The 9,424-nt window shown below is 38.8% G+C and overlaps 1 pseudogene; it reads left to right on the top strand.

Annotated features, from left to right (window-relative positions):
* The first annotated feature begins 216 nt into the window (after nucleotides 1-216).
* On the top strand, nucleotides 217-1,442 carry LOC129031664 (DNA repair protein RAD52 homolog; annotated as a pseudogene).
* The last annotated feature ends 7,982 nt before the right edge of the window (nucleotides 1,443-9,424 follow it).

Below are 9,424 nucleotides of genomic sequence, written 5' to 3'. Positions count from 1 at the left end.
GACCCAGCAATTAAACTCAGGTTTATACACGAAGTATTTGAAAGCAGATATTCAAACAAAAATGTATAGATGGATGTTCATAGGAGCGCTGTGCACAACAGCCAAAAGGTGGAAACAACTTAAATGACCATTAACAAGTGAGTGGATAAACAAAATAGGGTAGACTGAGCTACCTGCATGCACTGTGCAGTGCCAGAGAGGTCAACCAGAATCAAGATGTCTGGCACAGAGGAAGCAATTTTTGGAGAGCGTGACAGCCATACTGCTGCTCATGGCAGCTTGGTATGCTTTGGACAGGGCCAGTACACAGCAGAAGAGTACCAGGCCATCGAGAAGGCCCTGAGGCAGAGGCTGGGCCCAGAATACATAAGTAGCACATGACTGGAGGAGGCCAGAAGGTGTGTTACATTGAGGGTCATTGGGTAATTAATCTGGCCAATGACATGTTTGGTTACAATGGCGGGGCATACTCCATCACACAGCAGAATGTGGATTTTGTTGACCTCAACAATGGCAAGTTCTACATGGGAGTCTGTGCATTTGTGAGGGTCCAGTTGTAGGATGGTTCATATCATGAAGCTGTGGGTTATGGTGTTAGGGCCTCAAGTCCAAGGCCTCATCTTTGGAGAAGGCAAGGAAGGAGGCGGTGACAGACGGGCTGAAGCGAGCCCCCAGGAGTTTTCGGAATGCACTTGGAAATTGTATTCTGGACAGAGACTACTTGAGGTCACTAACCAAGCTTCCACGCCAGTTGCCTCTTGAAGCGGATTAAACTAAAGCAAAGAGACAAGATTTTGAACCATCTGTGGAAGAGGCAAGACACAACAGCTGCCAACTGAACATGGCCCTGGGACACCCACAACTTCAAGATGTGACCTCCCCTTGCAGATCAAGCCACGTTGTGATTCAGGGGGACAAGGACTGCAGCTTCCCGACCTCTGAGCTCATCCACTATTGGCGAGAGAGGCCACGTACCAGCAGAAGTTCTGGCAAAAGCAGCTGCAGCAGCAGTTCTGGGAGCAGATGGAGAAACAGCAAGTCCACACCTTTTCCCCGTCAGTTGAGAAGAGTGAGGAGACTTTTGGAGACAACTCTGAAATGTGGGATGTGACTCCAGATGCAGGGGATGGTGTGGTCAAGCCTTGTCTAGAGAAGAACCACCCTAGACCTCTGACACACCAGCCTTGAACAACCAGATGGTGACCCAGAACAGGACTCCACGCAGCCTTTGCTATCAGAAACCACAAGCAAAATCTGGACCTTGAGACCTCCAAACTTACAGCACTGACCAATGCATAACAGGAAACTGGGAATCTCATAGGAAGGGCCAAGACATGAAGAAAAGGAAATTGGATCCATCTTAACTGAGCCTCTGGCCACATCATTGGACTCTGTCGCAAAGGGACTTTGGAAAACTCCTTTTTGGTCATGAAGTTTTTCATCACTCGTAGAGAATTACCTTTATTGCTAAGGATTTATCTTGCTTCATTCTGAACCTAATCAATAGGATCTGACTGAGAGCCCACTGCAGTTAGAGCTGAGCACTTTTAAAAACCTCATCCCACACTCTAGTTGGGAGAGGCTCTGGACAGATGAAATACCTTTTCTTTGGCCTGTGAGGCTTTCCACTATTTATTTCTAAACTATTATGTTAACACCGATGGACATTTCAGGAATCACCAATGGCTGCTTGCCCTCAAGCAATATAGGCTGGATAGTACTAACCTGCCTCAGCAATTACCTACATTCAATTGCTTTGCATAACCTCTGCCTTCTTTCCTTTAGTGTACAAGGCCTTTAATGTTGTCCACGTTAAGCACTGAGGATCATGACAGGAAAAAGGTTGGAGTAGTGCTTTTTACTGCTTTGTTTCAATCCAGGCTACAATCTTCATTTAATATAAATAAACTCACTTATGGGTTTATGACATAAAAAAATAGGGTATATTTATTTAATGGAATACTATTTTGCCCTAAGAAAATAAGGTACTGATATATGCTAACAACACAGAAGAACTTAAAAACATGAAAGAAGCCAGTCACAAAATACCACAAATTATATGATTTCTTTTACATGAAATGTCCCAAACAGACAAAATTATAGAGATATAAAGTAGATTTGTAATTACTTAGGGATGAGGAGGATAGGGAATAGGGGCTTGAGAGCTAAAGGGTATGGGTTCTCTGTGGTGATAAAATGTTATAAATTTGTCTTTGGTGATGGTTGCAGATAGCCATGGATATACTTAAAAATCATTGAATTATATTCTTTAAAGGAGTGAATTGTGTGCTGTGTTAATTATATCTTAGTAAAGCTATTTTTAAAACTTGTAAAGGAAAAAATGGGAGGGCACCAAATGCCTAACACATTGACTAGAAAAAGACCCACATCAGTGCACATCAATGGGAAAAGAGAAGACACTACAATCTCCAGGTAAAAACCTTAGCTCACATTAAAAACATTGTAGGCTGAGAATGGCATTGACTTATCAAAGAGATAGCTTTGTAAGTTAGAAGACAATGGAGTAACACATAAAAAATGATTGATGAGGCAAAATAATTTTCAGTCCCACATTTTTATTTGAAAATGAGGACAGAATGAAGATGTACTCATAACGCAGAGTATACTTTACCTTCCATGCCCCTTTCAAAGGGAACCACCCTTCTACTGCAGAATAGACTCCAGTAAAGTCAGGAAGTCAAACCAAAAGAGGAGCCAACCCAATAGTACAGCCAAGAGGAGCCCCAGATCACTGACTCTGCAGCCCATAGTGGAGTGAGAGGGCAGAGAAACCTCAACTGGATATCTCTATGGAGAAGCTATTCAGTAGAATAGTGGATATTATGGAGCATTTTGAAGCACTCCTTGGGCAGTGTGGGGAGAATACATGGATAGCAAGTATTATATGTGAAAAAATTAGATAAGGTAAAAACACTGCTGAAAAGGCGGGAAATGTATCATAGTATATATGTATATATACACGCATATATATGTGTATATATGTATATATGTATATATGTATATGTGTATACGTATACATATATATGTGTATATATATATACACATATATATGTATGTGTATGTATATGTGTATATATATGATTTTGCCCCACAATAAATAGTACGTTTATAGTTATAATGAATTTACACTAGGTAAAGACTTAATTTAAAAAATACTGACATATAATAGGCAATGGTAGGAGGAGGGGTAAGGTGGTATAAGGGAGCCAAATGCCTAAAATTAATAACTTGAGAAAATAAGTGCTTGTGATTTAGAAATAAGGACTTGAGAATAGAAGAAACCACTAAAAAAAAAGTCAAAAAATTGTCTTTGGGTAGAAGGACATGAAGGGTCTGGGACTTATTTTTCATTTTAAGTTTACGGTACTTTTTAATTTTTCAACCATCTCCATATATTATTGATTTGTATTTCACAAATACTTCAAAAACAACAAAATTGAAAAGGTGATGGGGTCAGGCACGATGCCTCACACCTGTAATCCCAACACTTTGGGAGGCTGAGGCAAGTGGATCACCTGAGGTCAGGAGGTCAAGACCATCCTGGCTAACATGGTGAAACTCCATCTCTATTAAAAATACGAAAATTAGAAGGGCATGGTGGCAGGCACCTGTAATCCCAGCTACTTGGGAAGCTGAAGCAGGAGACTCTCTTGAACCCGGGAGGGGGAGGTTATAGTGAGCCAAGATCACGCCATTGCACTACAGCCTGGGCAACAGAGTGAGACTCCATCTCAAAAAAAAAAAAAAAAAAAGGTGATACACTAATCTTTTGATACCTGTTTCACTAACCTGAGCTTTATATTGGAGCTACGAAGACAAGCTATGTTGACAAACTCCTTTGGTTGGTGTCTATACAGACAAAATTCTAAACACTTAAGAACAAAATGCTTTTGTTGATGCCAGCATTATAATTTCATTGAGTATATATGGCTAAAGTCTTATTTAATTTCACTAGTTCCTTTTCTGTGTTTCTCTGACAAGATTCTAATTTAGTATTTGTATGATTGCTGGCTCTGCCAGCAAAGCACCTGGGCACTCTCTAGTTAAGAGGGCCCAGAGAATTTGTTAGCTCTCTTGAAATCTTGTGGATTTTTAGACACACAAATCCTACTTTTAAGAAATCATCAAAGTAATCCTCAATAGACTAGGAATTCAGGTCAGAAAATACTTTAAATCCCTCAGACAGAAAAAGATGTAAATCCTTTAGGTTACTTTGGAGGATCTGAAGTGGGATGATATGTTTAAGTCTGTGAATTATGTGGAAAATTAGAGTTACTTGGCAAATTCTTGCCATGATGCTACACTCTAGGGAGAGGAAGTCCATGCATGCTATATTATATTCCTCGGAAAACACAAAAAAAAATGATTTCTTTCCATTACCCTGATCCCTTCAACATCCTGTTCCCCAGAAACCTCTGTAAAAATAAACAGTTACCCTCTGGATAAATGACCAGACCAAAACAATTTGGCCCAAAAATTTTGAAATCAATACTTCTCATCTTTTCACCTCTAACTCCTCAGCTCTTTTAAGCTATCTTAACCCAACTGTTCTCAAAAAAGAACTTTTCTTGAATCCAGCACGGATTTTGTTGTTGTTGTTATTCTATATGATTGACTGAGTTTTTTCCATTCAACTTACTTGACTATCTGATTATGGAAAGTAAAGCAACTATTCATTTGGTTACCTGCTTACCTAATCTCTGTGTAAGAAACCCTAATGGAACCTGAATTTAATCATTCTTTTTTTTTTTTGAGACAGAGTCTCGCTCTGTCACCCAGGCTGAAGTGCAATGGTGCAATCTCAGCTCACTGCAACCTCTGCCTCCCAAGTTCAAGCAATTCTCCTGCCTCAGCCTCCCGAGTAGCTGGGATTACAGGCACCCACCACCACGCTCAGCTAATTTTTTTTTTTTTTTTAGTAGAGACAGGGTTTCACTGTGTTGGTCAGGCTAGTCTCGAACTCCTGACCTCAGGTGATCCACCCTCCTCAGCCTCCCAAAGTGCTGGGATTACAGGTGTGAGCTACTGCATCTGGCTGTCATTCATTTTTAAATATTATTTCTTTATTTAAGAAATACTCCATGCATACACACAAGCCTCAGGGATATAACCTGGATTCTAGCTGAACTAACAATTAAAAAATAATTTTTGGTCATAAAATACATATTGGTCCATCTGTAGTCCATAAGGGCCTATCCTGCCCATCCTCCTTCCCTACATCCCTGCCCAGGGCGCTCCCTTCCACTAGATGGGGACACACAAATGATCCTTCTGTAACTTCTGCCATCTAAATGCCTCATGCTGGAGACCTTCCCCAATTCCTTCCTTGACCTTACTCTCAGTTTCATTAAGGACTGAAAAAGAAAAGGAAAGCCAAAGCAATAAAAGGTAGCCAAGAAAAGTTTCCTTAGTCTCCTTTGTTGTCTCTGCCCAATTCTAATTTGGTAATAATTTGTAGGGAACAGATAAAGTCAGGGCCAGTCTTTCCTTGATGATTTTAAAGAAACAAAAAGCAATGATCTTGAAGTTCAGTCCTGGAATGGTGTCTTTACTCTGCATTGGCAACTTCCATGTCCTTGGGCAAGCCACTTAACCCCTCTGATTTTATTTATGAGACACTAATCATATCATAATTGTTATTTTTCTTTTTTCAACTTTTATTTTACTTTCAGGGATACATGTGCATGTGCAGGTTTGTTATATAGGTAAATTGCATGCCACAAGGGTTTAATGTACAGATTATTCCATGACACAGGAAATAAGTATGGTACCCAATATGTACTTTTTTGATCCTCACCCTCCTCCCAACCTCCACCCTCAGGTAGGCTCCAGTGTCTATTTTTCTACTCTTTGTGTCCATGTATACTCAATGTTTAGCTCCCACTTATAAGTGAGAACATGCAGTATTTACTTTTCTATTCCTGTGTTAGTTCACTTAGGACAGTGGCCTCCAGCTCCATTCATGTTGCTGCAAAAGATAGGATCGGCATGGTATTCCATGGTATATATGTACTACAATTTTTTTTATCCAGTCTACCACCGATGGGCATTTAGATTGATTCCATGTCTCTGCTATTGTGAATAATGCTGCAATGAACATACACGTGCATGTGTCTTTATGATAGAACAATATATACTCCTTTGGATATATAGTCAGTAATGGGACATGTACCCAAATGGTAGTTCTGTTTTAAGTTCTTTGAGAAATCTCCAAATTGCGTTCCACAGTGGCTGAAATAATTTACATTCCCACCAATAGTGTACAAACATTCCTTCCCTTTTCTTCACAACCTTGCCAGCATCTGTTATTTTTTTGACTTTTTAATACTAGCCATTCTGACTGGTGTGAGATGGCATCTCATTGTGGTTTTGATTTGCATTTCTCTAGTGATTAGTAATGTTGAGCATTTTTCATATGCTTATTGGCCATTTGTATGTCTTCTTTTGAAAGTGTCTGTTCATGTCCTTTGCTCACTTTTTAATAGGGTTGCTTGGTTTTTGCTTATTAATTTATTTAAGTTTCTTATAGATTTTGGGTATTATACCTTTCTCAGATGCATAATTTAAACATATGTTCTCCCATTCTATGGGTTGTTTGTTGATAGTTTCTTCTGCTGTGCAGAAGCTTTTTAGTTTAATTAGGTCCCACTTGTCAATTTTTGTTTTTGTTGCAATTGCTTTTGGCATTTTTGTCATGAAATCTTTGCCAGGGCCTATGTTCAGAATGGCATTTCTTAGGTTTTATTCAATGATTTTTATAGTTTCACATTATACACTCAAGTCTTTAATCCATCTTGAACTGATTTTTGTATATGATGTAAAAAAGGCATCCAGTTTCAGTCTTCTGTATATAGCTAGGCAGTTATCACAGTACCATTTATTGACTAAGAAGTCCTTTCCCTATTGCTTTTGTTGATTTGTCAAAGATTAGATGGTTTTAGGTTTGTGGCTTTATTTCTGGGCTCTCTGTGCTGTTCCATTGGTCTATGTGTCTGTTTTTGTACCAGTAACATACTGTTTTGGTTACTGTAGCCTTATAGTACAGATTGAAGTCAGGTAATGTGATACCTCCAGCCTTGATCTTTTTGCTTAGGATTGCTTTGGCTATTTGAGCTTTTTTGTTGTTGTTGTTGTTCCATATGAATTTTAGAATAGTTTTTTCTAATTCTGTGAAGAATATCATTGATAGCTTGATAGCAATAGTATTGAATTGTAGATTGCCTTAGGCAGTATGGCCATTTCAACAATATTGGTTCTTCCTATCCATGAGCATGGAATGTTTTTCCATGTGTTTGTGTCATTCCTGATTCAGCAGTGCTTTGTAATTTTTGTTGTTGAGATCTTTCACTTCCCTGGTTAGCTGTGTTCCTAGGTATTGTATTTGTGTGTGTGTGGCTATTGTGAATGAGACTGTATTATTGATTTGGCTCTTAGCTTGGACATTGTTGGTGTATAGAAATGCTTATTTTTGTACATTGATTTTGTATCCTGAAACTTTGCTGAGGTTCATCAGCTCATGGATCTTTTGGGCAGAGACTATGGGATTTCATAGTTATACAATCATACCACTTGCAGAGAAAGACAGTTTGACTTACTCTCTTCCTATTTCAATATCTTTAATTTTTTTCTCTTTCCTGATTGCTCTGACTAGGACTTCCAGTACTGTGTTGAATAGGAGTGGTGAGAGTGGACATCCTTGTCTTCTTCTGGTTCTAAAGAGGAATGCTTCTAGCTTTTGCCTGTTCACTGTGATGTAAGCTGTGGGTTTGTCATAGATGGCTCTTATTATTTTGCAGTATGTTCCTTTAATGCCTGGTTTCTTGAGGGTTTTTAACACGAAGGGATGTTATATTTTATTAAAAGCCTTATCTGCATCTGTTGAGATGATCATGTGGTTTTTGTTTTTAGTTCTGTTTATGTGATGAATCACATTTATTGATTTGCATGTGTTGAACCAACCTTGCATCCCATGGATAAAGCCTACTTGATCATGGTGGAATAGCTGTTTTGGTGTGCTGCTGGATTCATTTCCCTGGCATTTTGTTGAGGATTTTTGTGTCTATATTCATCAAGGATATCGGCCTGAAGTTTTCATATATATATATATATATATATATATATGAAATATATATAAAATCTGCCAGATTTTGGTATCAGAATGACGCTGGCCTCATAGAATAAGTTAGGGAGGAGTCCCTCCTCCTCGATTTTTTGGAATAGTTTTAGTAGGAATGGTACCAGTTCTTTTTTACATGTCTGATAGAATTCAGCTATGAATCTGTCTGATCCTGGGCTTTTTCTGATTGGCAGGCTTCTTATTACTCAACTTTGAAACTTGTTATTGGTCTGTTCAGATTTTCACTGTCTTTCTGGTTAATCTTGAGAGGTCATGTTTCCCGAAATTTATCTATTTCTTCTAGTTTTCCAGTTTGTGTGCATAGCAGTGTTCATAGTAGTCTCTGAGGGGTTTTTGTATTTCTGTGGGGTCAATGGTAATGTGCCCTTTGTCATTTCTGATTGTGTTTATTTGGATCTTCTCTCTTTTTTTTTTCTTTATTAGTCTGGCTAGTGGTTTATCAGCCTTTTTTTTTTTTTTTTTTTTTTTTTTAGAAAAAGTCTTGGCCTGTCACTGAGGCTGGAGTTCAGGGGTGCGATCTCGGCTCACTGCAACCTCCACCTCCCAGGTTCAAGCAATTCTCGTGCCTCAGCCTCCTGCTAGCTGGGATTACAGGTGTGCACCACCAAGCCCAGCTAAATTATTTTGTATTTTTTAGTAGAGATGGAGTTTCACCATGTTGGCCAGGCTGGTCTTAAACTACTGACCTCAAGTGATCCTCCCTCCTCGGCCTCCCAAAGTGCTAAAATTACAAGCATGAGCCACTGCACCTGGCCTATCAGTCTTATTTACTCTTTCAAAGTACCAACTTCTGGTTTTGTCGATCTTTCTGTATGGCTTTTTGCATCTAAATTTCATGCAGTACAGCTCCGGTTTTGGTTATTTCTTGTCTTTTGATAGCTTTGGGGTTGGTTTGCTCTTGTTTCTCTAGTTCCTCTAATTGTGATATCACATTGTTAATTTTAGATCTTTTTAACCTTTTGATGTCAGCATTTAACGCTATAAACTTTTAACACTGCTTATCTGTGTCCCAGAGACTCTGGCATGTTGTATCTTTGTTCTCATTAGGCTCAAAGAATTTATTGGTTTCTGCCTTAATTTTATTATTTACCCAGAAGTCCTTTAGGCAGACTTTGGAATGTAATTGTGTGATTTTGAGTGACCTTCTTGGTATTTATTTCTATTTTTATTGCACTGTAGTCTGAGAGCATTGTTGATATGATTTTGGGTTTTTTTTTTTTTAAGTTTGCTGAGAATTATTTTCTGGCCGATTTTGTGGTCAATTTT

This window comes from Pongo pygmaeus, chromosome 11, assembly GCF_028885625.2.
Source record: "Pongo pygmaeus isolate AG05252 chromosome 11, NHGRI_mPonPyg2-v2.0_pri, whole genome shotgun sequence".
Lineage (NCBI taxonomy): Eukaryota > Metazoa > Chordata > Mammalia > Primates > Hominidae > Pongo > Pongo pygmaeus.
This window is presented reverse-complemented; position numbering and strand designations above follow the sequence as displayed.